Below are 15,396 nucleotides of genomic sequence, written 5' to 3'. Positions count from 1 at the left end.
TAATAAAGTGATGAGGCTGTTAACATTAACGACATTATCTGCAAAGATCTCTTGGTTCTCTGCTTGTGTATAGTAAGATGTAAGGAAGCAGATTTTAATCGTTGCTTGGGTGCGGGATACATTTTCCTTTAAGAAATATTAAGGACAAACTGGATGTGATATTCTAAACCTAAAAATATATACAATATACAATACAGGGCATGCAAGAGAGAAAAATAAACCCTGGGGCTGTGCTTCCATCTGCTGGCGAGAGGGAGGTATTATTCTATAGCTTGCACCGTGCATTTAGCAAGGTCTGCCATATCCATCAGCCAATAACAAAATGAAGTTTATAAAGCACTTTGCATCAGTAAAAATACTCCAAAGCACTATACAATTAGTAGAAGCAGCACTATAAAGTTACAGATACACAACAGCACTAGCAAATAAAGCAGTTTAGCCCAAGGGCAGGGGCATGAATTTCCAACAGCTCACAGATGATCCAGGATGCTGGGATTCAACTCAGTCCGCTAAACCAGGGAGGAGGAACAGTGAGCTGCCTTCAGTGCTAAAGACTGTGGGGGAGAGCTATGAAGCTTCTCGGACATGCAGAGCGGAGACACAACAAGACAGAAACTGAAAGGAAAGACAAAGTCCTACATCACAGAAACACAGAAGGCAGGGGGTGGATTGATACACAGTACAGGCAGGCAAGTACCTTGCCAGACAGAGAAACAAGCTGATCGATGGATAACGAGGTTTCCTGGGATTACAAGATCTGGATGTTTGTATTAATCCTTCCAGACTTTAAATAAGCCAAATAGGAATTGATTTATTAACAGTTCTATAGTGAATTTAGAGACAATGCTAGAATGTTTAACAGCTTGTAAAGACAGCATGCCTCTATTTTGGTAGATTTGAAGCATTATAATCTACCACTGTTTCAGTTCAAAGGAATATACCCCAATTATGTTTTTTTTTTGTTTCTAAAATTGTAAAGCTGTAAAATGGAATGCTTATTCAATAAAAGCAAGAAACAAACTAAACAGCATGATGGAAAAACTGTAAAAATGAACACTGATGTTATTAATCAATACCAGGCTTGCTATTTTACTGCTGCCGGGAGGTTGGGTTGTTTTTCACAGTGTTCTGTGATCAGGGTGATAAAGCCTGCAGACAATGGGACCACAAGCCATAACGCAGGTGCAGATATGAAGACACTGAGATCTGGCAGTACCAGAGTCATCATCTTTTACAGTCACACTCCTCCAAACTAGGCTTCTTGCTGCACAAGGGGGTTCCTTCCTGTGCAGACTGTTAATTTGGGAACACAAACACAGGAAATAAAACCCCACAAGACCCAGAATGCTTGCAGTACACTGCCAAGCTAACTCCACTGGCAGTCCACCGCCAGTCTTATTTGCTCATCTTCTTTTAATGGCAGGGGGCAAACTAACAGTTAAAAAACAATGCCTTTTTACATGCATATTTAAAGTTATCTACTGTATAACACAAGTTGTCTCAATAAACCATGCTACTTCTAAGAATGTTATACACTTCAATGAAATCCTTTGCCTTGCCCAACTTCTTCTATTATAGTGTATTTCCTACTCTGTCCTAGAATATAAGACAATAATATGGATATTTTTACTGAGTACTGCTGACATTCTGCCAAAAAAACAAATACAGTGTTTCCTATAATAAGTGAACCGGAGTAAAAGCTAATCTCGGTAATAAATATGGCGTAAATACTGGTGAATATGAGCATGCGTCACATGATAGGATCAGCATTTGGGTGAATTCTGTTTGTTCAGGTATGCGAGGAATTTTGCACTGACAGTGACACTGCAGTGCACTCTTGAATCACAGTTCAGACAGAACCCCCCCCTCCACACAGACAGCTCTGGATTACTAGTCCTGACACACAAAGCAGCTCACCTGGCTGGCAGGGAATGAGCCATCTGTTTACGCCCAGGAGAATCTGAATAATATCTCAGAGCTAACCTGGAGCCTCTTGGGTTATTCCGCTGTCACATTTTTATGGTTTATGATGCTCTTTACAAATTGAAAGAGAGATGCTCCCTTTTTATACAAACAAAGCAAGAATAAAATGGATTACTTGGTGCTTTAACAAAAACAATAAAACACTCTCCATCTATCTACAATATTGTAACATCTTCTGTTGAAGATACTGGGGTCGTTTCAACTGATCTAAATACTGCCACTGTTTGAATATTAAAAATAGGATCAAAGCTGGCATTTTACTTATTGTATACTCACACAGACTGTTAGAAACACTGTTTTTCTCAAAGTGGCCCATCTACACAGATTTAAATGGTGTCAGTAATAAGATCCGCCACAATTTACAGTCAATCAATTGACCGACAGACCGACCCCAGCAGAGAAATTGTTTAACAGTCTCCTCGCCAATGATATCATTTATATCAACACACCTTTGTTTCTGAAAACGGAATCATTCTGTTTTGGCGTTAACCGCGAACCCAAGACCAGACTTCAAAGTCGTCTCTCATTAAAACAGCTCAGCACGTCCCCTGAGTCACATACACATACAAACACTCTTAATTAAACCAATATCCTAGTGCTGGCAAAGACCTTGCACTCCCTGTTTCCAATTATACTCCCTTTTCAGCTGCGCCGGGGCCTGTTCGATTTACAGCACCCAGGAGTGACAGACAGGCTTTGAGGAGCTCGCTCAAAGCTTTTGGCACGGATCGGGTCTGAATTCTTCAGGTTCAGTCCAAGACCGATTAGTTTCATCTTCCTTCAAACCATCCATTTTAAGCCTGGCCTGCTCTAGTTTTCAGCTTGCAACAGTTTTAGTCTTGTTTGGTTGCATCTTATTTCATTCTTTTGATATGGCGAGTCTGCCGCAGTGAATAAGCAGCATGTGTTTCTGTAAACCTGCATTTATAAATAACTATAAAGAGCAATAAATAAAAATGGTAGATTACAGTAAGAAATGTTGACTACAGACCCTAAACAACATTATCCAAAGGAAGGTGACCACCTCCTTGTAACCCACCCCCAGCACTGCCCCTATTATTGCCATGCCTACCAGGGAGGCCAAAACGTATAGGGGATTTCAGCTCACAAATATATTGCAATACATTTTGTTTGACCTTGTAAAAAACACAGCTCCTTGTCTCAGTGGAACGAAATTGCTACAAAAAAAACCAAACCCCTCTGGCTGCTTTTGGACCCGCCCATATTCCCGCACTGTCGCGTCTTGATTCGCCTATAAATCCACAGCTCCCTCCTGGGGCCCCGCCTTCATCCGGTGCCCCTCCTCTTCGAGCTTGCTGCAAGACTTCTGAGTAAATTCCTGCTGGCTGAAAAAGGAAACAGAAACGTGCACAGGAAAAGCGACCGTATCTGCCAATAAATTATTTCAAACATTCACATGCATCGCACTACACTGCTGGGGCCGCCACAAGGTCAGTATAGCCACTTCATTATTTTATTGCGAGGTTCAAGTAGAAATGTAATAGTTTACAAACCAGAGAAACTGACGGAAATGGTACAGTACGATTCCACAAGAGATATTATTTCTCACTGCATCAACTACTACAAGGAAGTCTGCATTTTCGTGTTGTACTGTACGGCAAGACACAAAATTGATTGCAATTGATTTGTACTATATAGTATTTTCTGACTAGTGTACATATACAAATATATATATTCGTCTTTCAATCAAATTCCTCGCTTTCCTTTATAAGGTTTGTTTGAGTGATAGCTGTACAAATTTTGAAAAACGCCAGTGAATGAAATTACCCAAACTAATCCAATGAGCGGTGTTATTGCCCTTGGCGTTGTGGGTTCTCTTATGCATGTGCAATTGCATTGCGTTTTAAACCGGGAAACTGGGTTTTATGACGTATTGTTTCTGCCTGTGCTGTCAGAAGTTTCAGGTAGGTTGCGCTGGTATCAAAAACCGAAAAACTGGTACCGAAATTATTTTGATGGATGGCTCAGTCAGCCAATGGGCAGGAAAAACTTGGAATGTTTGTGAAACTGTTTATCCAATCAGATTTCCCAGTAGGCGGGGTCAGAAAGTTTTATTTTTCTTTCTGATTTCTGTCATGGAGCAGTGTGCGCACAGGTGAGATTGATGAAATACCCACATCAGCACTCCAGATTAATTTTTTATTTATACATTAAGTTAACTTGAAAGACTTTGTTTTGTTAATTTTATTTTAAAGTTCAAGTTGTTTTTGGTGCGCTGTACAGTAGTTACAAGCAGGTTTTGAAAGAGGGGGTGGTGGTGGTGTAAAATTACTTTAAAGAAGGTAAACAAACTGGACTGCCAACAAGGTGCACAGACACCTAGAAGTTTAATTTATAATAAACAAGATTGTGGAAGATAAACACACATAGACACTCTGCACAAATACGGGACTGCCCTAAACCCTCTAATAGTGAAACGGCAGTGACTTTTACATTCAATTTCCTTGCAAGCTAATTTGCTTTTTGCAAATCAAAATGTATGCAAAGCTTCATGTGGTTGAGACAGTGTCTCATTTCTGAGTATATCTGACTTTGGATTTGTGTTTCATGTAGTTACCATGACAACTCCTACATCTCAAGAACCACTTGTTGAGCACGTGGAAAAAAATAAAAATAAAATGGGTTACATAACATATAAAATGCATGCATTCAAATTTGTAATAGAATCCGTGAAGCTTGGTTGGCCTACATCAGAGTAGCAAGTCAGTTATTATGAGAGAGAGTTTGTTTGCACAGTGGCAGCCCACAGGCACTCAGTAAACCATTTAATGTGTGGCTTCTTCAAATCCTTTTCACTACAGCCCTATTGCAAAGCCAAGCTGGCATACGAGTTGCATTCAAGTTATACATTTATGAAGCATACACCCCCTGAATGTATGGGCTTCTCTCAAGCCTAGACTGCCTAATTGTGTCTAATTGTGCCTAATTGCGTCTAATTGAGTCTAATTGTTTTGTGGTTTGTGACATCACCTTGGGGCAAACTGTACACTGTATTTAACCAAGGGGGGAAATGCCTGAGATCCACTTGGACTGGCCTGTTGTTTCCCACCCCCAGCTTCTTTTTAAATAAGAATATGTAATTTTAAACAAAAGTCAATGCAAACAGGGCAATTTTCCACAATTGTTGAAGTCTGATTGCTTCCAGGAAACAGAGCTGCATTTTACATCTGCAGTGCATTCGTTGGTTTGATTTCCATCTCTCGAGGCCTCAGTCAATGATACATTAAAAAATAATAATAGTGGGCTCCTGAGTTGCGCCCTACAGCCTGGAGGCCATCGGTTCGAGTCAAGGCTATTCCACTGCCGACCGTGGACAGGAGCGAGGCCGAGCGCTGCCCGAGGAGGGGAGGCTTACATCGCTCTGAGGTGGCTCCATGATGGGTCTGCAGTGTGTAAAAGAAGCAGGTGGCTGACGGCACACGCTTCGGAGAACAGCGTGTGTTCGTCTTTGCCGCTCTCGAGTCAGCGCGGGGGTGGTAGCGGTGAGCTGAGCCTAAAAATAATTGGCTATTCTAGATGACGTCATGAATCGTTTATGCGTAAGAGTTTCAACTCCGCTGTTTTTTTTTCACTCGCTTTAACATTACTGTGTTTGGTTGTTACTGCTGGTAACTGATATTGGATAAAGTAATAATTGGTTACTCCTAGCCAGTGGTGGCCTATTGCAGCGTCTAAATTGTATTGACTAGCCCTGACTTTTTTTTTTTTTTCAGACCTTTAAAATGTAACTTTAGAATAGCTCTGACTTAGCTTAAAGAAAAAGACAGATACCAAAATGATCTTAAGTTCGGATTCAGTGTAAAGTATGCTAAATGTTTTTTGTAAACCTCGCTGACGTTGCTTATTGGTTGTTTGTTTGAAAAGGCAATTATGAGGGACTTGGATTCCTTCCCACTTTTTATATACAGTATAAAATGTACCAATCATGCATTCTTTTTTCAAACAGAAACGGTAGAATCCATATGCTCAGCATTATACACTGTGTATGTGATTCTGATTGTAAAACCCAAGGGCTTGACTGTATCGCGTGAGCTGTGTTTCAGAGTGTAGGCTCTGTGTGGTAGTGGTGATCCGCAGTTTCTCAGGTGACTTGGTCTGATTAGTAAAGTGTTAACTTAATTGGCTGCTTTTGAAGAGATGAAACCAGGTTGTCTCTGCAGCCTTTGTATCTTGTTATGGCGGTTCACTATGGGGTTTTGGTATGCATAACATTCTTCCTTGGACAAGTGGCCTTGACAGAGTTGTTCTGAGCAGCTAGCTACTGCAATGTTCCCGTTACATTCCACTGCACCCACTGTGGATAAACTGGGTCAGCTTTGTACAATACAGATGATATGAACACTTCTTGGTCTTGGTGTTTAAAACCTGCCAAGGTCTTTTGTATAAAAACCTTAATTCGGTACTCCTTGTTACATCTGCTTGGGACGTTCATACAAGTAACCTAAATGAAACATGAATTATACAGCACCCCTGCAATGTCTATGTGTGTGGGTCACGTGTGATAAAATACCTTGCAACCCTCTGTAACAGGATGCATTTACAGGCAACCTCAAAAGCGAAACATTTCATATGCCGTTATTATAGTTGCATGAATATAACCGCTTTTCTCCACACAGAATACAACATGGGCAGTACAGTGTTAATGTTTGCAATGTTTACATATTTCCTCCCAGTCTGTAGGTCAGCTGGAAAGAGAGCATGACTCAGACCCACACTGTTGGCGCTAATAAAGCACCCAGACTGGAAAGTCTTATTGTGGTGTTCAGGTACTACTGGCTGTGCAGTGCAGGAAACAGATGCACAGCACAGGGTAACGTGGCATCAATAAAATAGGATACGTGTTTCAATAACCAGATCCTCAACACAGAAGACTAAATCACAGTAAGAGACTGCTGGAAAGCTGAGGAGTGTGGAAGAGTCCACCACCCAAACCAGGTCTGGGAAACACTGTAGTCCAATACACCAAAGAATGAGTATAACAGCAGCAGTAATAGTGTATCATGCGTACAGTATGAAGGGTAATATAAATGGGTCGCTGGTGTGAGTGTTGCCACATCCATAGCAAAAGAGATGCTGAAACAGCTTTTGATTTAATTGCAAAAGTGTGCTACATATGAATACTGTAGGGGTCTCGTTACAGTTCATTAATATTGCTACTACTGCTAATAAACATAATGATGTGCAGAAAGGTTCAGCAGACCTGTCAGAAAAAAAAGTACAGTATAGTCTTGTTGAGATCTGGTTTAGTAATTGGTATAGTGCTCATTGTGGTTCAGATCATTATGCTAAGTTTGTAAGGGTTTCGATTCTCTTCTGAGATATCTCTTCTAAGATATTGTCCAACACCCTGGAGACATCACAGCACATAAGTCTATTGAGATCATCACAATGTATTGCACACTGAGCTGAGAGGAGCCTCGGCAGAGTAGGAGGGCTGGGGGCCAGGGCTCTCGTGGAGGGTGAGGGGCTGCGGGGGTGTTGCATTGAACAAACACAGGGCAAGTGTATTATCTGTTTAGTTTTCAATGATGGTTTACCATAGAGAAACATGTCGGTCAGCCAGCGGGGTTGTACAGTGGGCTCATTGAGGTTTTGTTTGGCAGGGATGTGACCATAAATTCTAACTAATGGAATGCCCATTCTTCTCCAAAGGCTTTGCCTCTGTAAGAATCTGGGACTGTTTAGCTAAATTGTCCATGGCGAATGAGTAGCTACCCTAATACCCCGGTAGTATCTGCCAGCCCAGACAGCGATGCATTAAGCTGAAGCCAGCTGTTAAACAGAGCCTCTTCAGAGCCTCTGTGGTCAAATAATAATAATAATAATAATAATAATAATAATAATAATAATAATAATGCATTTTATTTATATAGCACCTTTCATTGCAGGAATTACAAACTTACCCAGTTCTGTTAACCCCTTAAACTCCAGCTGTTTTGTACAACTTTGACTACCTGCCCCATACTGTACAGATCTAAATCTCTAATGAGCTTCCAGGTGCATGCTGCGTGTGCTCACCTGCATCAAAATGTAACATGCCCAAGGGTGTCTTGGGGATCAATTTTTTCTACAGTAGATTCCTGATGACGAAACCCGGAATCAATCTGCAGTCCCTTGCATCCACCTTCTGCGCCAGGCTCTGTGTAGTGATGGCATGCGCTAGTTAGTGTGTTTTTAATTGACCATATATAGACTGTAAGAAACTGTAAGAATCCTCAGGCTACGAGAAGGAACACCTCTGTCTGTGACAGTGAATTCTGACCAAATGCTTTCTGACCTTCCTTCGGTGTCTCAGTTAAAGAGATCAACTGACAGGGTAAGAAAGTGTTTTTCTTTCCCCCCTAATGGCATTGAGATTATACTGTAAGCAGACTATGCAGTTTACCCTGAAGACAAGTCTCAAGTTTATAACAATGACTGTTGGATGAATATTATTCAATTGAGATACAGTATCTCCTGAATCACACTGGCAGGCAGACGCACTTGGGAAATTAATAATTATCAGCTGCAGTCTTTATGGAGTAGGGAAATCAGGTCAGGGTGCTGGGCTCGTACTCTCAAGTTTTGTATACTGTATGAGTGTCAAATGATCTGTAATATGTATGCTGTCAGCCACTTAAAAAGCAGATCTGCAAAACATAGCTTTTTTGTTTTCAAGGGAATTTATTGGGTGAAAATCAGTGCATGAAATGATCTCCCTGGCTTTCCTGGTCGCTCTGAACGGTCTGAGTGGCAGTGGAAATGATATTGGTATTGGTATATTAAATAGGGAGCCTTGTATTGCACTAAAGCTAATGAATTATTAACTGAAGTTTATTTTCTGAATTTAAAGTGGGTGTCTTAGTATATATAAGGATATTTAGGTTACATTTCACGAGAAAACAGAAACATAGGATTTGAAAAATAAAAAGTAAACAGCCTTGTATATATGATGCAGTTAAAAGTTTTAAATTCACGGTCCTGTGGGGGGAAAAAAAAAAAATTGTGTAAAATTGCATTATTTTCAAGTCCACGATGCAAATCCTGAAAGAACTGGTACCTCTAGAATGCAAGTCCTGTATGATTGTAAAAACGACATCATGGTAAACTGAACAAAAGAACAGCATGCCTTGGCTAAATCACCCATCCATAACTACTACAGATGAGACGCCAGCTGCTGTGGCTTTTTTTTCTGTCAGTAAGAATTTGTCATCCAAGAATAATTTGCAAGATCAAATTTCATGCAGTTACAGTAGTTGCACTGTGTGTGGATGATACGTTTGCATGCTGTTTATCGCACAACTTGGAGTCTTTTAATGCTCATTTTAGTCAGATGCTTTTAACTGCTGTTTTAAATGGCCTTGTTCTCGTAAATGGCAGCTGTATTAAGTATAAGAATGTGCATGCTGGTACTGTAATTCCATATTCACAAATGACTTCTGCAGGGGGCTATGTGCATACTAATGCTCCCTTTCCATCTGACGCAGTTGCTGCTCTGATCCACTGGCACACGTGGCATGCAATTAGCGTTCTTGTTAATTCGTTGATTGTTGAACTCAAGGTTGCAAATCATTTCACATATTTGATTATTCTCTCCTTTACCACAAATTGCTCTCCTCACACAGTGGTTTGCAGTAGTATTCATCCCCTACCAATAATGTCGCATTTTGTTGAATTACAAATAATGTATGCACAGTTTTTCAAACTAACTTTTTTATTCAAAGCTGTAGTGGTTAAACTGAACACTGTTATATGAGGAGGAGGTTAAATGTCAGCAAAACTTGAGAAGAAAATGTACAAAATAAAATTTACTGGTTGCATAAATATTTAGCCCCTTAAGTCAGTACTTGGTAGAAGCACATTTTGCAGCAATTACTGCTATCAGGTGACCTGATCTGGGTACCTCCTTTGTTATGTCAGTGTTATCTCTGTAGTGCATTGGGCTATGAGATACATCCTTTCATTATTTTCAGTTTCATTCATTGAAAGGTTTTCTCTGTTTTTTCCGGATAAAAAACGACTAGAGACCTGTGCTTTACGTCTTTTTAGTGATGTCGGATAGGGTCTGACATCGGACTGGAAAGGGTTAAACCACTTTGAGTGCACACAGGTTCAAACCATTTCATGAATTTTGTGACCTTTCAGACAAATCATTTGCACTTGGACTGATTTAGGGCTGCAGTAGCAAAGGGGTTGAATACTAATGCAACTGAGATGAATCTGTTTTTCTCTGTAACTCTTACTTATTTATGTTCTATATGCGTTTTTTAACTCTATCAATGTGGAGTAGTTTGTGTAGAGTCTACATGTAAAGTCTAATTTGAAAGCGTTGTGGAGTACGCTCAGGTGCCAACAGAATGTGAAAACTTTGCAGGGGGGTGAATACTTCTGCAAACCACTGTATGTGTATAGATAGCGGTTGTTCTGGCAATGGAAAGTTACAGCAGTGTGCATGTATTCATGATTTCTGTGCTAGTCTAGTACATCATGGTTGTGTCATTCATTTTATTGCCATTTCTTTTCGCCCGACCAGTGAAAGGGGTTACCCTCTGACAGGTTAAAGAACGATGAGCTACGTCTGCTTTATTGCTGGCCGTTGGTTAATTTAGTGATGTTGGCAGCCTTGACGGAGACAGTGAACAAGCCAGCCAGTAGTCAGTGGATGTAGGCAGAGAAAATGCTCCACAGATACAGGCCAGGAATGGAGCCCCCTGAGCAGATGTTCTTGTCAGAGACTTTATTGCCCCAGTGTGGAGTTGGTTTATGGGTCAGGGGCTGGGAGGGAGGCACTGACTTTGTGCTGGGAGGAAGGGGGGTTGAGGGGGTGGGAGCCTGTCTCTCAGCGTGCTGTGAATTCAACCTAAACGGGACTCCCTTGCTGAGCACCTGCTATTTCTGGGAGGGCCTGGAAAGAAGAACTATATTCAGGCCTGGGAATTATTAAGGTAAGAAAGCAACAGATCAGATTCCCAGGCGTCCTACATTTCTACTGTCTGCCTTTGACAGTATGGTTTGAGGTCTTTGACTGTACTCTCCTCGCTCTGCAGCTGTGGGACATGCTTTGAAGGCATAGTGAAGGATTTTTTTTTTTTGCACTAACATTTGTTATTGAGGTTTGCTGGAAAGAAACTATTTAAATGTAAATGTATTTCAGATTCATTCTATCTCCTTCTTTCGGGTCTGTGTCTTTTCTCTTTCCTAGCACTCTCTCCTTCCTCCTGTTGCTTTGTGGTGAATCTTTAACAAGGCACTGGGCATCCTCAGCGGTGCAGGAGTGTGGAGTTACCGTCAGGATGGAAACTGCTGGGCTTGTTTGCCAAGTAGCTGATCACAGCATCTCAGGGCTGGCTGTGCTCCTGCAGCTTTGCTTGGACTCTGTGCTGTCCCTCAGCCTACTTGTCTGATCAGCACATCCAGGGGCAGGCTGGCTGTGCTCCTGCAGCTTTACTTGGACTCTGTGCTCCCTCAGCCTGCTTGTCTGACCACAGCATCTCAGGGCAGGCTGGCTGTGCTCCTGCAGCTTTGCTTGGACTCTTTGCTGTCCCTCAGCCTGCTTGTCTGATCAGCACATCCTGGGGCAGGCTGGCTGTGCTCCTGCAGCATTGCTTGGACTCTGTGCTCCCTCAGCCTGCTTGTCTGATCACAGCATCTCGGGGCAGGCTGACTGTGCTTCTGCAGCTTTGCTTGGACTCTGTGCTGTCCCTCAGCCTGCTTGTCTGATCAGCATGTGTGCTTTGTTATCCCCACATGTCTCACCTTTTGCTGTTGGTTTTTCATCTTCTGTTTTTGTTGATGAATCACAAAGCTTTGCTAAGTTTAACTAGTTTCTGTACTGTGATATTGTCCTTTTTGTATGAGAACAGCACACATTATAAACACAGGAGTCTGTCGCGTATCTGACTGCGATGCAACCAGAGTAAGGGCGGATATGTAAAAAGTCGGATGAATGAATCCTCTTTTAAATCCCACTATCCACAGCTGCAACAATTACTATATTCACACAATTGTTTTGAGATTCAGCTTTTACTAGGGAGCTCCCCTAAATCCCTTGTTTAGAGAGATAGAGGGTATTAATGCTTGTGACGGAGTAGCTGTCAGCTGTGTGGGTGCATGCATTCGCTGCTGAGTGACAGGCAGGAGATCGAGATGACGTTTAGGGCGGATTTGTGGCAGATAGACACATGACTGATTAATGTACCGGTTTATGTGTTTTTTTTTATTTTATTGATGTTGAAAAAAGTAGATTAGACCAGATTGACTTTGAAGTAGAAGTTTCTCCATTTTTTTTAATCCATTGCTCTTAGCTGTCACATGCAGAGGACCATGGGTTTCACATTGACTGGTCCATGCACATGAGTTCAATACTTGCAGTGTGAGGATTTGGTCTACTTCGACAAGACGTCACTCGCACGTGCGTGTTTGTGCAAGTGTACTGAGAGGCACACCCACGTTTTTTTTTTTTTTTAGGTAACTAAGCGTTTCATTAATAAAATCATTGGAAGCAAACAGTGGTGTGTCTGTGTGCGTATGTGTGTTTTTTTTTCATTCTTTTGTATCAAAGAGAGATCTTCAAGGATCTGGAGGAGTAGCACACAAGCTCACTCAAACATGTACTGTACGTTGCGTTCTTTAGTGTACACAATTTTACAACTAGACATTAACACTCGCAGACACATACAGACAGCATGGCGAGGTGCACTGTAAGTAACGTGTCCCAGTGTTGCTGCACTGTGGGAGTTTGTTGCTGGGTTGTGCTGGGTGGGAGGCTGACCCTCCAGCTGTAAATAACCTCTGTGTCGTTTTATTTACAGAGCAAAGGGCTTGATCAATAGAGTCTGCCCCTGCCATCTGCTGAGCGCTCAATAAGCTTTTTTTCCCTTTCTTTTACTTCCCAAATCCCTTTTTATCCCTTTTAGACTGGAATGGATTAATAGAACCAAAGTTCGAAACTTTTACGCATCAAGATATTATATCACCTTTTTAACCGCATCTCTGCTGTTTGCTCTCCCTCGATATTTGTGTTTGATTTACAGTACGTGACTCTGTTTTAGGTCATAGCAAAAAAAAAAAAAAAAACACAAAAAAAAACTATTGGAGTGTCTGGGAATGGAGTCTTTTGACCCAGGATTTCTCATAATTTCCTCCTCCTCTTTCCTGTCCTCTCTTTTGTAATCCCTCTCTGTCCTGAACTGGCTTTATTTTGAAGCGTCTCTACACTCGAAATAACAGATTCATTCAGAGTTGACCAGTAAAACAGGATCAATGTTAAATAATGGCTTTTACAGAACGTTACACAGACGCACCATGGCTGTGCGACCATTAAAGCTGCACCTGCTTTCTTTTGGCACCTGGGGATTTTTTGTGATGAAGAAAGGTGATATCGCGTGCAATTTCTGTAGCAAATTAGGGGGCCAATGCTGAAAGTCTAGCAGTCCTCACTGTCATTTTTTTATGTCCCTGAAGTCTACAGAAAACTTTAGCTCAAAGTGGCAGCCCATCCATCTATGCAGCAGTTTTAGTTGGTCACACGGCAAAGACTATGCAGCAAGCTGGACTTTAAACTACCTCGCTAACTCTCTCTTACTTCTGTTCTCACTCTTACCTCCTCTGGGTTTCCTGTGACTTATCCCCTCCATTTAAAGCAATGCACTGAAGCAGCATTAAATCAGTACTCAATGGGTTTGATCCCCACAGACCAGGGTCAGAGACACGGGTACTATAACTCTGCCTGGCTATGTCAGTTTAGCCCGTGCTGTCACCTTGCAACCTCCAGCTGCCCTGGAGCCCCCTTCCGCTCCACCTGGCAAAGAATTAGTCCTGCTTTCAGTCCTACAGTATTGTGGCGGTGCTGTGCTGCACAACACAGCTGCTTTCTTACCATCTGCTTCCCCACTGTTGGCTGCAGGTTAAACACATACTTGCATCACAAATTTGCAAAGGCTTTCAGTACCACGGGAGGGTGTGTTTTATTTATTTATTTATTTTTTTAAATGTAACTTTTTGTGTGCTATGAATAGGCTGGAATTTGAAGACATAGGTTTTGTTGTTGTATTATGCTGCATGTTTGAGAATAACTGTTTAAAAGTAGCTTCTCTAAGGAAAACTTGATTTCCAGTTTCCACAAAGTCTATTTTACAGTTAGAGGGATGTTACGTCAGGATCACAAAAGCTACCCACAGTTTCAGCCAGCATTGGCAAGTCTTTCATTGCTTTCTCGGCAGCACTTTCAGTACCACTATTGCTTTTTAATGGAGTCGTTTTCCATTGTCACTGTAATTGTATTGTCTTTTTTTTTCACCATACATTGGATTGCATTGTGTGTGTGTGTGTACAGTAGTAATATGCAATTTTAATTCTGATGCATACACTGTGTAATTGCATGAAATACAGTACATGTTGATTTAATACCCATTCATGGCAAAGGGATATGCTGATTATACTGTAATCTTTTTATTATACACATACTGCATCTTTAGTAACTTTGTTTGTGAAGTGGCCGACTGTGTTGAACCTCTGCAAATTATTGTGGTGTTCGGCATCCAACTAGTGGCTCTGTTCGTTTAATTTATTTTCATAATGTTTTCTGGTGTAGGTCTGTTCAGTCTGAACAGAGACAGATCGAAATACCTGGAGCACTGCTGGGATAGTGAAAGTGGGCCTTTGTGTGTCCAGCATATGGAAATCAGACACACATTAACATTGAAATGTCTTGAATGTGATTCTGTATAAATATGCAAAATGCCGCTGAAGGACCTTCTGTTTTTGAATGATTTAAAAACAACACTGGTATTTAGACCCCCCCCCCACCTCCATTTAGGTCAATTGAGTCATCACAGTAGTTAATGAGAAATCCTGGATAAGCTGCTTCAGTGGGCAGCAGGACTTGTTTGCTGTATAATCAAGTGGACGTTACTGTCCAGCAGCACAAATAGCCCCCCTAAGTGTATATACACTCTTCCTGACTTAAGTATGCTACATTTCTTAGCATCACCAATTTAAGTCAGGTTCAAAGGTTCAAGCTCAAGGCAGAAAATACTAAAGGTCATTGAAACAGTGTCTCATTCTCAGAAGCCTCCTGGCAAGGCAGTGACAGTCATTCTAACTCTGCAGCCTAATTCTTAAGAAATCCAGCACACATTATAAAACTTTGTCTTGCCAGTGCACACCTACACACACGCACACACTGAAATCATTAACAGAATGCAGATATCTTGCATAATATCCTTGAGCTGTTTAAAACTGAGGAAGACAGATGCCTTATATCACAATTTAAAGGCTTGTTTTGCATTTGTGTGCAGCTGCCAGGAGGCTTGTAAGCTATTCAGTGTGCATGTTGCGTTTCTTGGAATGTGCATTTTCTTTCGCATTAAGGCCTAGTGATAGAATTCTTAACCCGACTCTGCTCGGTGGTCA

At 41.4% G+C, this 15,396-nt stretch overlaps 1 protein-coding gene across 1 annotated transcript in view; it reads left to right on the top strand.

Moving 5' to 3' along the window:
• Positions 1-3,307: 3,307 nt before the first annotated feature.
• LOC121325163 (coiled-coil domain-containing protein 102A-like) overlaps positions 3,308-15,396 on the top strand; it is a 33,288-nt gene continuing 21,199 nt past the window's right edge. Inside the window, exon 1 of the mRNA XM_041267481.1 lies at positions 3,308-3,434. The gene's annotated coding sequence lies outside the window, so the exon portion shown is untranslated. The remainder of the gene's footprint in view (positions 3,435-15,396) is intronic.

This window comes from Polyodon spathula, chromosome 13, assembly GCF_017654505.1.
Source record: "Polyodon spathula isolate WHYD16114869_AA chromosome 13, ASM1765450v1, whole genome shotgun sequence".
Taxonomy (NCBI): domain Eukaryota; kingdom Metazoa; phylum Chordata; class Actinopteri; order Acipenseriformes; family Polyodontidae; genus Polyodon; species Polyodon spathula.
This window is presented reverse-complemented; position numbering and strand designations above follow the sequence as displayed.